This window comes from Eleutherodactylus coqui, chromosome 4 (genome assembly GCF_035609145.1).
Source record: "Eleutherodactylus coqui strain aEleCoq1 chromosome 4, aEleCoq1.hap1, whole genome shotgun sequence".
Classification (NCBI taxonomy): domain Eukaryota; kingdom Metazoa; phylum Chordata; class Amphibia; order Anura; family Eleutherodactylidae; genus Eleutherodactylus; species Eleutherodactylus coqui.
This window is the reverse complement of record NC_089840.1, coordinates 41,173,926-41,191,888: the sequence shown is the minus strand read 5'-3', so window position 1 is coordinate 41,191,888 and position 17,963 is coordinate 41,173,926. Positions and strand designations below refer to the sequence as shown.

At 42.8% G+C, this 17,963-nt stretch overlaps 1 protein-coding gene across 3 annotated transcripts in view; it reads left to right on the top strand.

Annotated features, from left to right (window-relative positions):
• The window catches only part of ZBTB20 (zinc finger and BTB domain containing 20), a 642,654-nt gene that overhangs the window by 397,835 nt on the left and 226,856 nt on the right, over window positions 1-17,963 (top strand). For all 3 annotated transcript variants that reach the window (XR_010792529.1, XM_066599339.1, XM_066599340.1), the window contains one exon: window positions 6,121-6,186. The gene's annotated coding sequence lies outside the window, so the exon portion shown is untranslated. The remainder of the gene's footprint in view (window positions 1-6,120; window positions 6,187-17,963) is intronic.

Here is a 17,963-nt window from a genome sequence, read left to right as displayed (position 1 = left end):
CACATCTCCGCACCTCCATGAGCCATCACAGAAACATACTTCAGGTCTGCCCCGACATTAATGTTTGCCATAATTTACTGCAATTTCTGGTTAAATTACATATAAATGTGTCAGCCCAGGATGGCCACGCCCCTACCTGACGAGCCCTGCCCAGTTTATAGAAAAGTGGTAAGGGCAGTGTAAAAAAAACAGCTTGTCCAAAAAGTGACCAAAAAAGGCTTTGTGAAAGACCCCCCATAGTGTTTGCCATTGCGTCTGCCCCACCTGTGATTTGCAATGTGTGCACGGTATCTTCCTCTATAGGTGGTCAAACAAGGACATAGGGAGACCCCCACTCTCATTATAGGAAAGCCCCAGAGGAGTCCCCCCCCCACACACACACAAACACACCTATCATACATTTTTGACATATTCTGCCCGTATGCCATAAATGTCTCAGATAGGAATACCCCTTACGTTTTATCATGGCCATTGAGAGTGTTACAATATGACACCATGACCCTCAGACCAGGAAAAGTTGTGCAGCCCCGCTATAGATGGTGAACTTCAAATTCAGTAGCTCTATATGTTTGTCTGTCTGTCCATCTGTAATTATTGGATTATCTATTTATTTGGCTTGCAGTCTCTTCAATCGTACAGAGAATTAGGCCCAATGCCTACGGGCTAATCTGTAGTACAGAATCTGTGCGGAGCACCCGTGTGGACGGTCGGCAAATCAAGCTGCCCATAGGGAGACATGGGCGTCCATAGCTTAATTAAAGCATGCGGATTTGTTTTGCGGACCTTCTAGTATGCTCAATTTTACTGCAGTTTCCGTACAGATGGCTTCCATTGAAGTCGATGAAAACCGTCTGATCCGCAGCCCTTCCGCTATTGAATTGCAGATAGGTCACGGATTCCGCGGGAAGGCAGCAGATAAAAAAAAATATATAAAAAATCTCTACTGTGTATATGTGGCAGGGTGGCAGACGACGCTTCCACACATCTGCAGTGAAGACCCGAACGGGTAAGCACAGTCCTCAGCCATGGGCAGGGTCGGATTCCGCTACGGGCTCCTGCATGCAGAATCCGACCCGCCCATGGACATGAGGCCTTAGGGGCCCATTCAGACGCTCCTGAGATTCTCTGCCCCAGCTACCATCGGACAGCCCACGGATGCCCGTCCATGTACTGTCCCAATGGCAGGCGCAGCAGAGATTGGATGTCACACAGACCAGAATAGGAAATGCAGTGATTCTTTTTCACGCGGACCATGGGTGAACAAGCGCTCATATGAATAGCCTAACTGGCCATAATGGGTCTGTGTGCTGTACATGAAACACACGGACAGGATTTACACCCATCTGCATGGTCCCATACAGCACAAGGCTTTACTCACATCCGCACTGGAGTATTTGTTACAAAGTCCAAGTCAATATAGCACAATAAAAGCCCAGGAGGCGAAACCTAGTGAATTGGGCGCTGTCTGCAATGTGCTGGATCCAGCATCTCCATGACTGTCGCTATAGAGCTGCCACGACAGAGCGATGTAAAGTAAGCCTAACACTGCTCATCCTGAGCTACCTGATTCATGGGACAGAGTTAAGAAATGGAGACGGGTGCAGCAGGTTATCATACCATTCACGGACTGGGTCACAGCCCCTCTTGCGCAGTTTCATGGCGGCTCCTTGTAGCAGTCGCGTTCGGTACATTTCCAGACGCCTCTGTATATTCTAGCAGGGATTGCCCTTTAATATGCTTTAAACGCTCATTTACTTTACAGCCGAGTTCAGCTGGAAGTTTCCTATTTGCGAAGCATTTCATCACCCTTCTCCTGTAGCGGCGCGCAGCGTTCTCGGGGCTCCTCTCTGTAGTTACAGGCGTTCTCTAATTCCCAATGTAGCCGTTCCTAGTGATGTCTTTCTATGACACCTGGAGCCCCGATTGATAAGGACTCGTCTCTCTCAACCTCTCGGCTTTTCTCACCACGCAGCCCGCGGCGCTTGTCACTAGCAGTCAAATAAGGACAGTTTTTACCAGTCACTCCTGCTGTTCCATTTTTTCCCCTCAATGCCAGTACATGTATTTGTTATTCTTTATAACTCTCTTTGAAGTCAGGAATCCGAGGGGAATCTGAAAACGACCAGATGTTTCTCTTGTGGAGTCAGAGGAGCAGCAAGGATTACATCTAATACAAAACCATAATACTCCCCGGCCCTTCATCAGCCATATATGTTTCTCCACAGCCCATAAAAGACAGCACTTCACATCACTTGACCTAGACGAGCGTAATGTAAATGTCTTTAATGCATTCTACACATACAGTATGCTCCCATTCACAGAGATATACAATCCTTCCCAACCCCCAAGCCAACCGGCTCCGAGGATTCGAGGACATTTCCTTTATTATGCAAAAGGAAATTATTCACAAGAGTAACACGACACTCAATATGTATTTTATTCTTTCACAGGGAATAAAAACAGAGAGAAATGGAACCTGTTTCCCTCCTGCCTAAACGACAAGCGGCATTACGCGTTACTTCCATAATAATATTTACCCTTCTTAATGCCGTTTTTTTTTAAACTCAGATGCCAGCGTCAGTATATAACCATATTCAAATAACATGCAAAATGTATCTAGTATAGATAATGGCATTCATTTATGCAGAACTCACGCTCGTATGATAGACGCCACTTGATGGTTTTTGTTGATTTTCTCTATATAAAGGTGACATTTTTCTAGCAAACTGCTTCACTTGATTCAATATCAACATTTATGTTTGTAGCACTTACGAGAGTATTATATAATTAGTGCAATAATACTAGCGCACTGCAGTATGGAATGAATACCTCTCCATAGCAAGGCCTGTAGAGTGCGGCTTTCCTTTAGAAAGTGATTGCGGAGGCCTTCCAGAAGATGCTAGATGGAGAACCTTCAAAACAATGGTTGGTCTTTCAGCTCTAGCTACAGAAGGATTCTACAAGATGAGATGGAACCCCTCCCAACAAGATGCTAGATGCCGATCCTTTAAGACACTAGTTGGAAGTCTGCTTTATCAGCTTGAAGGCTTGTAGAAGATGAGATAGAAGCCCCCCTAACAAGGGTGTAATGTTCTAGATGTCTTGAATATGTCCGAATAAGGTTCTAATGTTCTGGATAGCTGAATACTTCAGGTAAGAAGATGAAGAGATAGGGTTCTAAATTCTGTAGTTTTCACAAAAGTGTATTTGAATTCCATTTCTGAGCAGGGTTTGAAGTGTGCCCCTTCCCGTAGAAAATTATTATGATGGTTTTAACAAGTTCCTGAGTTAAGGAGCTCCATAACAAAAATTGGAAGTATGACCTTTGAGCAAGCTATAGTTGCTGAAACTTTTAGAAGTTTACTGAAGGCTTTTAGAAGATGATTGGGATTATACATTTCCTCATAGGTTTCTTCTATGTACTTCATAGCCTTTTAGATATATATTTAAATACCCTTACAGAGTGGTTAAAGAGCTTATCCAGTTGTAATATACTGATAGCCTGTCAGCACTATAAGCCATCAATAATAGCTCAGCAAGGGTCTGCCACCATGGATCCCCAGTTGGTATTGCAGGCCAAGTTCCAATGCATTTCAGTGAGAACTTTGCCTGCAATACCAAGCCTGGTTACTACAGTGAGAATGGAGCTGTCTGCTTCATGCAGAAATCAGCTAAGTGCACAAGTACACATGTCCAGCAAACTGCTGATTGGCAGAGCTACGTAACAACGGATCCATGTCGATCTACCTTTGATGACCTATCCTGTTGATAGGCCATCAATGGTTTAAAACTGGACAACCTCTTTAAGGAGCTCTTCCAGAAGATGCTGATTTGACAACCTCCAAGACAACGATTGGAACTCTTGCCTTTGAGAAAGCTCCCATTATGAAAGACATCCAGAAGATGAATGAGACTGAGTGTTTGTTTATAAAGGTCTTATAATACATATAGACTTCTTGATGTATTTGAATGCCCCTCCATAGCACATTCTCACAGTGATTAAGGAGAGCTTTCATAAGATGCTGGATTGAAAATGTTTAAGGCCATGATTGGAAGTCTGATCTTTGAACAAGCTTTGATTATGGAAGACTTGAATGAATAAGGTTGTAACATTCTATATGACTGACCTTGTAAAGGATAATATTCTATGGGAAAGACGCTGGAAATGTACATTTCCACATACTGTAGCCTTATAAGATACATTTGAATACCCTTCCAGACCTTTGAGAACCCTCAAGACAATGGTTGGAAGTCTAGCTGCTGTGCAGACTTTGGTTACAGGCGACTTCCAGTTAAATGAGGTTTTACCTTTCCTAATAGGTTGTAAAGAATAGTAAAAATTTTCCAGGTTCTGTATTTTTTTATTTATTTCTAGTTGTTTATTTAGCAAAACCATATTCCACAGCGCTGTACGGAGACTGCCATCACTGAGACCATTTCCTAATGGGCCTCACAATCTAATTTCCCTATCTCATACACACATGCAAGGGCTACTTTCAAGAAAGTCTATTGACCTATCGATATGCTTTTGACTTTGGGAGGAAACCTAACTACCCTGAGGAATCCCACACAGACAAGACGGGAATGTTGTCCTGGGTCGCATTCAAACCTCGGACCCCAGTGATACAAAACTACAATGCTAACCACTGATACTATAGTCCTATAGACCGTGCTTTGGGATGTAGGCTCATTAGATGTGGTTTGGAGAGCAACCCATGGAAGATAATTTGTAGAGTATGCTCCTGGAACATGGTTTAGAGTCTGGAATGATTGGCTGAGAATTGTGGCTTACCAGATAATTGACTGGTGCTAAAAAGTCTTCAGTGTCGGTCTAGTTTCACAATGGCCATTTAGGAGAAAGGAAGAAATACAGTTTTTACAAATAATGGTTGAAGGCTTAGTCCTTTATCAAGTAGTTGAGATAATACTTCTACAAGACTATTGGGATTGAGTCCTTCAGGAACATATCTAAAAACTGGTTGGGAATTTGTCTCTCTAGAATATAATGGGCCAACAAGCTTGTTCCCTCCATAGGCAGAAAAAAGCCTGATGACCAGTGATGGGTGGGAAATAAGGATTCTTTTCATTGTTAGTTTGTACAATTAGTATAGGTCCTAGCAGGTCAGACAATGAACACCATCACCTGTCATTAGGTATTTGTAGTTAAGTATTAACCCTTTGCAATCCACTGTCTGACGTCTTCAGACATTCTGATGGAAGGCTGTACTTCTCCGATGTCGGAAGATGTCCGGCAGGGTATTCTTACCGTATATTACTGGCTGCTATGTTGTCGGGGGCCTCTCCAGCGTGTCACATACCACAGTATTGTCTGTAGCCAGCAGATGGCGCCATTGTATAATGGCAGAAAGAGAAAGGCCCCCTAGGAAACCCTGAATCCAAAATTGGATTGCAAAGGGTTAAGGCTAATATTCTAAAGTTGTTCTCTTGGCTTCTGTTTTTTCATACACAACCTTTATTGCTCTCGGTAGCATCAACCTTTTTTGCATTTTGTTTGTTGGTTGTCATGATATGTGAACCTAACCTATGGGCACTGACCAAGAGGAGAGCCTAATGTACCTCCTCCCAGAGCATGGCACTTGACTCATTGAAAGCAGTCGTGCTCATTGAATTTACTTGGAAGCCCTGATAGAACATGCCAAGCGTTCACCACATGCTCCACTGCCTTTACACCCTTTTGAAGTAAGACAGTCACATTCTTTGTGACCCATCCTGCACCACCCTAATTAAGCCTTAATCCTTGGCATGAAAAAAAGAAATTATTGGACAGATCGGTGGTGTCTCCTCACATATCCTGAATTCTGCGCTCAGGCTCCAGTCCATTTACACTGGTAATACCCGATGCCTGACACCAGGAGTACTTAGTTGCATTGTCAGAAACAAAATCATATAGAGGTAATTGTGGATGAGGACCCTATTACGATGAGTAATGGCGTACAAGAGACTTTCCTATAGAACTATCCACCCCTCTAGGTTTTTTTCACCTGTTATTAATGTGATGGCTGCTAGGTCGTATAATGTGTCTGTATAGAATTTTGGATATGACTATTAATTGCACTTTTTGTATTTTCTCATCATTTATTTGTTGTTCTTTTGTTTCAGCTCGGATCTTTGTCCGCAGAATACAAGACGAGGAGCTACATGCGGGGCATCTAAGGTGCCAATTGGGTAAGTAAAGCTGCTGGTTGCCATACAATGCTGTGTAGTAATCACAATGCCAATGGTTCCTGTTGGAGCAAGAAATGAGCGGTATAAAGGAAGAGAGCTATTATATTCCTGCTATGGGTATATATTCCACAGATGGAGTGGACCTTGGTGTAGTGCAAGTTATGTCACATCAAAGCTAAATGTTTTGTTGAGTGTTATATGCTGCTCATCTCCAAGTGTGATGTATTGGTCTTAACTATATCTGGAAAGAAGTAGCACAGCTGAGTTCATCAATTTATGATAGGATTGCAAGGAAATCCACTTGGGTGAGCATAGAGACTTCTTCAACATTTTTTGCAAGTTGATTTTGACTTACTCGAAAAATTGACTGGTCATGGCGATGTAACAATGTGAGTGTATGAAGAGTGCACTCTTGCAGGCTTTGGACAGTGATGGATGTAATAGGCTGACCATTGAGTACTCACTACGGTTCTTCACAAGGGCTTATAGAGTATACCGAGTTCTGTCATTTACTTACTAGAGCACCAGTTCAGAAAAGCCAATGTACACTGAACCCTATCTCACCCATTATCTGGTTCTGTCGTGACCTAAATTTCCACTTAGCTTTCAATAAGATGTTGTTCCATGGGGCTATAAAAACACTGAACTTCAGGAAGATGACATTAGATCAGCTTAGAAATGCCCTTAACCTCATTTTGTGTGACAATGTCCTCAAAAATAGGAATACGTATAATAAATGGCATGTTAAAAAGTAACTGCACTTTCAGCTAACTTTTGGCATGTCATAGAGAGATGTAAAAAGTATTAATCAGTGGGGGTCCCACTGCTGAGCCCCCAGCTGATTGCTAGAACAAGGGGGCTGCAGCGCTTACCTAAGTGCTGTGCCCCACTGGCTGTCTTCGATGCTTTTCAGCTCCTTCTGGCAGCTGAAGACGGCTCATAGAGGTCTGTAGAAAGCGCTATAGAACTGTTTGAGGCTGTCTTAAGCAGCAGTGAAGACAGTTGAGGGGGCACATCGCTCAGGTGGACGCTGCAGTCCCCTCGTTTTAGTGTTCAGCCGGGGGCTTAGCAGTGGGACCCACACTGATCAATACTTTTGACATGTCTCTATGAAAATGTAGTTACTCTTTAAGCGTTTTATACGTTAATTGTGAGGGATATATACCTTATGGAAATAAAAGAGTTAGAAACAAGAGAAAAGCAATGCAAATAATAAATGTAAAGCCAACAAAGATTAATAAAAATAAGGGCTTCGGACTTCTGAAATGGAAAGGCAGTGAAAGAGCACTAAAAAGCTATAAGGAAAAAATAAATCTGGTGAAAAGCAGATAGAAGCACCATAGGTGAAGACAGAGAGACTCATTGCCAGCAAGACTAAATCTAACCCCAAACTGTTCTTCATTTAAATAAATAGTAAACAAAATGAAAACTGGAGGTGTTAGCCCTTTAAAAAGTCATAAAGTGTAGAATGACAAGCAAAAGACCATTTATTAAACAATTTTTCTCCAATGTTTTCATAGAGGAAAATGAAATATTAGGTGAAATGTAGAGTGATAAAGTAAACTCTCCATTAAATGTCTGCTTTCTGATCCATGTAGAAGTGCAGCACCACCATAAAAAGATTAAAATGGAGAAAGCACACGGTCCAGATCGTATACGCTCCTACGTTGTAAGGGAATTAAGTACTGTGATAGACAGATCCTTATTTCTAATATATAAATACTCTATGGTAACCGGGTCTGTTCCATGGCATAACAAATATGGTGCCAATATTCAAAAAGGGATCTTCAAGTGAACCCAAAACTACAGGCCGGTACGTTTAACCTATATTGTGGGTAAAATGTTTGAAGGATTTCTAAGAGATGTTATCCTAGAGTGTCTCAATAACAATAAGTATATAACTTGCTGTGAGCATGGGGTCATCAGGGGTCGGTCCTGTTAAACTAATCTAAATAGCTTCTACAAGGAGGTAAGTTCTAGACTGACTGGGGAGAGTGGTTGGATATCATACATTATAACTTGATTTTTCCACATACTGGGCCACATAGGAGGTTGGTAATACAAAATGAGAATGGTTGGTCAGGGTGAACATGTATGTTGAGTGGGTAAATACCGCCCTCCAGGCTCCATGATATGAAATAGGGAGTGATTACTAACGGTACATCCTTAAATTGGGTCACCATTACTAGTGGGGTACCACAGATATCAGCATTAGGCCCTGTTCTCTTTAATATATTCATTAACAACCTCGTAGAGGTATTGTAGAGTAAAGTGTAAGTTTTTGCAGATGGTATGAATTTGTGTAAAATAGTTAACACCGCAATGAGGAGCCGTTAGTGTAATAGGATGCAGTACTTCCATTGATATCAAAAGGAGTGAAGTCGGCTATTACGCTTCCTTTTCTGACCACCCATAGTGGCATATAGCCAGCTGCTCTGATAGAGGGTGAATGATCAGCTGATGAGGGGGGATCCTGAGTGGCGGACCCCCATCAATCAACTATTGATGATGACCTATCCCAAGGATAGGTCATCAGTGGTAATCTCCCAGAATATCCCTTTAATCTGATCACTACTGGTAAAGCTGGAGTGTTACTGTATCTTTTCTGTGGTTTGTTCATCCTGGTGGTGCAGTATATTATCAGCTTTATATTCAGTAATTCTGTTTGGGGTATATTATTAGATGTTGAAGATAAATCTATATTCCTATTAATTATCTGCAACTAGTTAATTTTGTAAAACAAAAAGTTCCTGTAGACACAAACTGCAGCTTTCTGCATGAAATTAGATTTATTCTTTGACAAATTAATTCCACAACATGAGAGCCTAATTCCCATTTCCTGATGATTTTTCTTTTTCTATGATAAATAAAGCTAATTAAAAAATACTAATTTCTGATTTCGTAAAACACAAATTTTTTTACCTCCTATTTTGAGACATTTGTTCCCTAATACAGAAGTGTATGCCGGGCAATAACTGGGGGACAGCTTAAAGGAAAAGTCCATCCAATAATATGAATCACTTATCGTGCTGCGCACTTACCTACTGTACCGCCTGCCGTCACTGTAGCAGTATAACGCCTACATTGTAGCAGCTTGTGGCTATCATCGCTATGTTCCAAGTAAAGAGATGTCAGACTCCATTCCTTTATGTTCTTTCCCTATTTATCAAGTGCATACATTCATGTGATGACTAACCTCCGCTGAGATGAGAAAAACTTAGGAAACCGCTGTAGATAGGCTGTATCACAGGGCATAATGCAAGTTAAAAAAAAACTATGGGGCAGATTTACAATTGACAATTGTGCCAGAAAACTGTCTGATGTGCTTTGCACAAGATTTATGATATGCTAAACACTTTTAGACACTTGTTGCTAAATTTAAAAAAGGGTCATGACTTTGTGAGAACGGGGAAATGCCTAAATGTGACTTCGTGCAACAAAATTGTGCCAATATTTTGGCAGAAAACTTTCCCAAAGCTCAGCTAACCGATAGGTGATATAAACTTAGATTAGACAATTATCACAAACGTCTGTTGTGATAATTATCGATGGCAAAACGTCCATCATGATTACTCAACAGGAGTACTGGTGCATGCGCCCTCTCATTTGGTGCCGAGCATTGACCAGGTCACATCATTTGGTGGTATGTGGTCTGATTAGTCAGCAGGGACATGTTGTCCTCAGCTGGCCAGTCAGCCACTATTATAGTATATATAACGGCTCCTCCTCTCAGAGGGACTAGTTACTCCTGGTCCGGCCTCACAGTAAGATAAGTCCCTGGAGTTTAATCTGCTTCCTTACACTGTGGTATTATTGTCATGAACATCCAACATATTTTTACAACCCTTCTTCCATCTGAGGGACAGCTTAGGTAGCCCCCAGGTTCAGGCAGTGTTTTTTCCCTAATTTGCAGTTAGGGTGAGTTTCCCTTTCCCCATTCGGAGGTTCCATCGCAGATCTGGCACAAAATACCGGTACAAAAAGTGCTGCATGCAGCGCTTTTTGTTTCGGTAAAATGCCGGGCAGCTGAGTGGAACCCGAACAAACCCATTATAGTCAATGGGGTATATTGAGCTCTGTTCAGTCTCATCACAAGATGGACCTGTTTGGCCAGGGGATTCCACTTTGCTGCTCTCTGAATAGAGAAGGAAAATGGAACCCCCAATCAAGTTTTAATTCTAAACATATTATACATTTTTATATATATTTATCTATATCAAACAATCCTGAAATATTAGTTTCCAAACTGTTCACTGGAGCCTACACAATATTGTGTAATGTCTTGCTTTGCTGTACTCTTGCTGTGTAGACATGCCTATAGTCAGTAGAGTTATTTCATTATCATTAGAAGATGGGTTCAGCAGAGTCATCTCAGTATGACTATAGGGCGGGGTCCGAAGAGTCATCACATTACCATTAGAAGAGTTATCTCATTATCATAAGAGGGTGGAGTTTACAGATTTATCTCATCATTAGGGGGCGGGGTCAGAGGAGTCATCTCATTATGATTAGATGGTGGGTTCAGCAGTCATCTCATTATCATTAGAGGGTGGGGTCAGAAAAGTCATCTGATTATCATTAGATGGTGGAGTCTACAGATGTATCTCATCATTAGAGGGCGGGGTCAGAAGAGCCATCTCATTATCATTAGATGGTGGGTTCAGCAGAGTCATCTCATTATCATTAGAGGGTGGAGTCTGCAGATTCATCTCATTATCGTTAGAGGGTGGGGTCAACAGTCATCTCATTATCATTAGAGGGTGGGGTCAGCAGAGTCATCTCATTATCATTAGAGGGTGGGTTCAGATGGTCATCTCATTATCATTAGATGGTGGGGTCATTAGAGTCATCTTATTATCATTAGAGGCCGGGGTTAGCAGAGTCATCATTTTCATTAGAGGGTGGAGTCTGCAGATCCATCCCATTATCGTTAGAGGGTGGGGTCAACAGTCATCTCATTATCATTAGAGGGTGGGGTCAGCAGAGTCATCTCATCATTAGAGAGCGGGGTAAACAGTCATCCCATTATCATTAGAGGGTGGGGTCAGCAGAGTCATCTCATCATTAGGGGGTGGGGTCTGTAGCGTCATCTCATTAATATTAGAGGGTGGGGTCTGTAGAGTCATCTCATTAGCATTAGAGAGCGGGGTCACCAGAATAGACATAGAAAAGGCGAGGTAGCAGCTTTATACACCATGCTGCTCCCTGGTCTCAGGCGGAGGGGAACTACTCTATAGTTTCTTGGAGACTGTATTAGTTTATGGATATTATTCTGACCATTAACTCCCATTCATTGCAGCTGCTATAAAGTGTATATACCTGGCTGCACGGGCAATGGAGGCAATACAAGAAGGAAGTGTATATACCCAATGTAGAAATAATAAACATATTGGAGTAATTTCTCTAGCGACCTACAACACCTTTCTATTGAAAATTCTGGTGCGCACCGCATCTGTGCAAAACTTACATTTTGCGTTTTTATGTTTTTAGTATTTGCACCATGTTTGCCAAATGTGTAATAAGTGGGCAGAGCTTAGCAAAAGGGGACATGCCCTCCATGACCAAAGAGATTTGCCGTAATTTACCCCGTTCTGAGTAAATTTCCCCCATTGTTTCTCTGCTTCAGACTTACATGTAATGAAATAAACTAATGCTAAGTACTTGAACTTCCCCTTTAATGTAAGCTATGTGGCTACTGGGAGGATAGTATATACCAATCCCCTCTGACACCTGCTATATGTATTTGTGAGCTGTATGTGACATGGGGCATCCAGCAGCCGATCTGAGCAGAGCTGGACTGGTGCCGTGCCCAAGGAAGGAGGGAGAGACAGGAAGAATAGCAAACGCTTGCTAAGAATGCAGCCAGGGCTCGCTGATATGAGGAGACGCCTGACACACTGGGACTTTGGCCAGACGTCTCCTCGCCTTTTCACGATAGAGAGCCCAGGAGGCATTGCAGGTCTGTGCCCGCAGTCAGGGAGCACCAGGTGCTGGCACTTGTAGGAATTACTCAGGAAGAAGAGATCAGCGGCCATGCACAGTAATTTCCGGCACCACGTGGCACAGGCTGCCCTCTCATTGTCAGTAGGTTATGGTTGGTGGGGATGTCTTCTGCTACCTGGGCTTCTTAACCATTTCAAAGCCCAGTGACCACATGTCAAGTAGCATTTCATAGTTGCTAAATTGATAAGGCTCTTACCATATCAATACATGGAAGGACACCAGCTGCCCTCCGCTAGTCGTCTCATGTGCCTTGCATACAGCTTTTTTCAACACTGGTCTTGCAATATGTCTATGGTATCTTCCTCTGTGCATGGTCAAACAGGAACACAGGGAGACCCCAATTCTCAGTATAGGAAAGCCCCAGTGAAGAATCCGCCCCCACACACCTATCATACATTTTTGACATATACTGCCCATGTACCATAAATGTCTCAAATAGAAATACCCCATAAGTTTTATCGTGGCCATTGAGAGTGTTACAATCTGATATTGTGGCTCTCAGACCAGGAAAAGTTGTGCAGCCCTGCTACAGATGGTGAACTTCAGGTTCAATATCTATCTATCGATCGATCGAAATGTAGCAATGCTGTCTGTACTGCAAGCTTCTATGTAGTGCCTAGTATATTACAATATATACTATCATTATCATTTGGAGCAACTGTTATGGTCTGCCTTTTGCCCTGAGTATCTTCAGCCAAGTCAATGTCACTTGAGGTTCATAATTAGCAGCACACCCTGCGTACAAACAATATAGACCTCGGCGCCCCCATCACATGACATTAGCACCGCTCGCCCATATGTAGACGCCCCCATTCACATCATCCCATAATATTGCATTCGTCGCCCTACATCCACTCCTGGGGGGTTGTCCCGCCCAGCCCCACATCCGGACACATAGCAGCACATGGCATCCTGCTTTTTCCAGGTTTCGAAGGAGCTTTGACCAATTCCGAGCTCTCTGAAACCGCGATGTATTGTGCTAAATGTAGAAAGGAAAAACAATAGGCGCACTTATTACTGGGATGAATTATTGACAAGAATGTTTATTCTTATCAATAATTAAAGCCGCTTTCCCTGCTTATTACCCTGATCATCTATTTTGCAGCTCAGATATTCTGTAACCTCAAGCAGATGATTATGTATGTTTACATACTTTTGTTGCAGCAATAGGGCAATTAAACATCCACGTCGCTTTAGATAAGCAATCAGAAACACTTAGGTGTTCCTGCCGAGGGCACTTATCCGATATATCTCTTCCAAAAAGGACTTTGTGTTCAGCTACATCTGTAGGAGACCGAGAGCAAGGGCTTGTTAAACATGGGAAGAGGCTGCTCGGCACCAGGGCTTCAGTATATAGTTCTGCATGCAAAAAATCCCGTCATCAGGCATCCCTTAGGCAGGCTGGATTAGCCAAGATTATCTATGGAATTATACCGCATTTTTAGAGTAACAACCATTGCAAAGCGTAGAAAACATTTTTTGTTTGTGTCTTGAACTGGTTAATTTCAGTGCAAATGATGGCACTCAGCAATGATCTTGTGTTCTTGCATGGAGGTCCAGTTGTACCGTGGTGCAAGGTGTCTATAATCCTAACCCATGAACCAATGATATGGTCTTCAGTCTGTCTTCTCTTCACTTTCCACCATAACTCTTTATGGGACTCACCGTGGTACTTAGCTACATGTCCCCGGATCGTGGTGTAGATGCAGGATTTGTCCTCTAATGACCCCATTTCCCCATTAGAAGTCTTAATAGGTACAGCATGCTTCAGGTTTGTTTGCGCCTAGAAGATCACATAGGATCAAAGGCGGAAAACTCAGAGGAGACATAAAAGCCAAGGAAAAATAAAAAGAATCTCTGTAGCCTTTTTACAAATACCAGTCGCAGAGCTAACGTTCCTCGGCTCCTCTTTTACTGATTTCTCTGTTAGATTTTAAAGGCCAGGCCTGGAGATAAAATATATTGGCGCCAAACTGCAACTTCACATTGCAAGCAACGACACTTAAGGCTTTGTTCACATTATGTCACATATTTATTATCACATAATTATCACATAATTATTATTAGTGCGCTCCACTTATTTCCCCATGGGAGAAGTCCTTGGGCACTTGCATTATTTTTGGTCAAACCTGTCATAGGACTGTATACAGAGGCAACACTTTAAGATTCTGAAGCCAATGCAAAATCTATAACGGGGACCCTTACCCACCACGTGCCATTTAATTTTAGTTTTGTATGTGGCAGATGGCATAGTGGACTCCTCAGGCACCAGGGCTTGGGTGCAACTGCAATCTCTACACCCCCTATAACTATGCCCGTAACCAGGGTATAGCCATCGTACCCAGACCCTGGTGCCTGAGGGAGCCCAGAGATAGCAGTACTATACATGGCACATTTATAGTTACACATCTAAGGCCACTAAACCTAGTAGGCAGGTAGGTAAAAGATGTTCTATGGGAAAACAGAAGATCACCAATAATTGTTCGTTGATATTTGGGTGTTGCACCATTATGCTATGTCCATGAAGTCTATTTTCTTTATGGTAGATGGGGAACATCTAACACTTTTTTCTCTGGGGCACCAGACCTTCAGGTTACACTTCTGAGGCCACTAAACCTAAAGTTCGGCATTATAAGCCATAGTGACCTATGTAGAGGATCTCTGCTACATAAGAGTGCTTGTGGGAGTTTTTCTGGACTTCCCATAGTCATCTCATTGAAGAACACTACAATGCACCTCTCGTTGGCATGAAGTGGCTGATGACAGAGAAGAACAGATCGCATTGTTATGTATTACCCTCTACAAGGACACCAAATGCTTTGAAGACCAGAGTCCTATACATTGTATCAGGGGTGTCTCCTCATTACCGATAGGTTTCCAGGTGCTCACGGGAAACACTCTGAACTCAGGAGATGTTCCTTTCCCCATTTTTCGATAGTAAATAAAAGGAAGCACATGTCACGGCGAGTGAACACGCTCAAGAAGAGCTTGACTTTCTCTTCTCTGACTGAGGCAGGTAGCAACAATAGAGCCAGACAAGTCTGAACGTTGCATGAAAGACAAATTGCACCTCAGCCTGCAGAAGTGTCACCTCCGGGAATGCTCATGAAGCACAGATTCTGTTCTCCTCCTTGACATACACTTCTTTTAATGCACTTGTCAAACCAATGTACAAAGCAACTTGTTTCTAGTGGCATCATTGAGTCTCACTCAGACATTTGTTTCATATCCTTGTTCTTAATGCATTTAATGTGACATACCAAGACAAAACGCAAACAAACTTGTAGCAATGTTCAGGTTTTAACGGTGACACTTTGTATAGGGAAATGGGTTCAGATGATTTAATGAGATGTTCAGTCGTCTGCGGCTCCAGCGCCGTCTATAATATCCGTAAGACGCTGTAAAGTCTGCAGATTGCACAATCTACAATGTACAGGGCAGGCCAGATCTGCAGATCAGATGACGGTGTCCGAGATTTACACTAGTGAGATACCAACAGTAATGCATCTTGTGCCGGACAGAAGGTGGCACCGTGCCCAACAAAGTATAAAATACATTAAAAACCTATTCGTATCAAAGGAGACATTCATAGCAAGCTGTTCCCACAGCTTGCTGTATATCGTGGGTAGGAATCTATAAATCATGGAATTCTGATAGCTCATAATATAGAAAAGATAGAAATGAAGAAAGTGCACAAGACGTGGGAGTTCAAAGTCACTTTTTGTGGGATGCAAAACGGGAAGTCTCCGTGGATGATGACTGATCTTTTTTCCTTTGGTACTTAATCAGTAATTGTCCAAGAGAAGCCAAGCCGAGCGTGCATGTGTGTATGGCGGGCTTGGAAGAAATAGCCGAGGAAGGTTTGGCTGACAGATATCTATTGTGCATGGTGATACTTTGTTAGCGGGTCGGTTGGGGAAGGAGGGGGGGGGGGGTGATGAGAGAGAACCAGTAGTCTAGTAGGCATTTCATAGATTGGATGTCCAAAAAAACTCTTAGTGTTCTGGACATGTAGGTCACCAAGGAATGTTCAAGTGTTTTCTAGAAGGCAGGTAGGTAAGGGATGTTCTATGGGAAAACAGAAGATCAACAATAATTGTTCTTTGATGTTCTTTGGGCACTGTGCCATTATGGTATGTCCATGAAATGTATTTTCTGTATAGGAGAAGTTTGGGGTCACTTGAGATAGTTCTAGAATTAAAAAGAGATCATGTTGCACGGGGATAATGTGAAAGAATAGTTGGTCACAGCTATTCTTCTCCCGCGGCTCCATGTTCTTGGTATCCAGGAGACTCCCTTACTAGATGTCATGTATCTATGGGACACAGCTGTCGAATTCGGTCTAGTCCCCGGCCAATCCCAACAGATCTTGGACTATTTAAGATCTTGGACTGCTGGAACTAGAGGGTGCCTAAACTATTAGTCTCCTAGTGTGCAAAGACATTACACAGATGTGGAAAAATTTGACTTGACTGTGAGAATTTTCTGCGGCACGTTATCTTATCTTTAAAGGGGTTTTCCAGGGAGAATACTGTTGATCACCTATCCTCAGGATAGGTCATCAATAGTTGATGGGCTGGGGTCCGTCACTCAGAACCACAACCGATCAACTGATTGTGTGCCCACTGACAGTGGCAAAATTACACAAGGGTTGGAGCGGAAGTGTCTGCTCTGACCTCTGTGAAGTGACGGGCGCTTGAACTGCTGTCATGGCTCCCATTGATTTCAATGAGAGCTGCACTTGCCTTTACAAGCACTGGCCACTTCACAGAGGTTGGATCAGAGCCTCCACTCTGACCTCTGTGTAATTTCGGCACTGTCAAGGAGCGCACAACGAGTAATGGACCCCAACCGATCAGCTATTGATGACCTAGCCTGAGAATAACTCATCAATAGTATTCTTCCTGTGAAAACCTTTTTAAGCTGTTGTAAAGCGATTTTTTTTATCTAAACACAGCAGCCATTGAAAAGTGATTGAGATGTCAAAGAAACTGTGGGAAAGAGCATTTTCTTACTGAGCCAAGTGTCAAGTTAAACTTTGCTATATCTGTAATCTTCTGTCTGCTCTCCTTGTTTTAACCAGTGTCTGTTCCACTCAGCTTTCCTGTCATCTCCTCTCCTGACCTCAGCTTGTTTATTGACCATGGTTGTCTGTTGCCTGCCCTAACTCTTGGCCTGCTTCTTGGTTACGCAAGAATTCCACCTGTCCTCACCTTGGCTCTGTTCCAAAACCGTGTCTCTTTCTACACCCTCTGATCAAGTAGCATCAGCTGTTTATTAACTAAGACTATCTCAAGGGTAGTGGTCTTGGATTCTCTGCAACGAAGACCAGATCCTGATTGTTGGGGTCAAAGGATGAATACCGGGGATGGTGCAGGCCTCAGATCTAGTCGAATTGGTTTAAAGGCACAGTGGATCCACATCTGCTGCCCAGACACTAGAAAAGATGTAATCCAGCAGGGAAGGTTCTGGTGGTAAGACTTCGGGGAAGGGGGGTGGGTACATCAGTTCAAGGGGGAAAAAAGTAAGAAATTACCTGGAGCGCAGCAGGAACATTCAGGAGTAAGGCCAGAGGCCTAGAATGGTTGCCCCTCACTAACGACACCGTGGACATGTTGTGAGGGGAATATTGACTGTTCTCTTGCTCTCGAAAGTTGAGAGTATGAGAATTCATAGATCGTATGAATCCGTTGTCCAATTATCTGAGACCTTAAGAACATTCAAGGCTCCCTTTGGTCATTCTTGGACTGTCGTTCTCATGAGTCGGGCAAGGG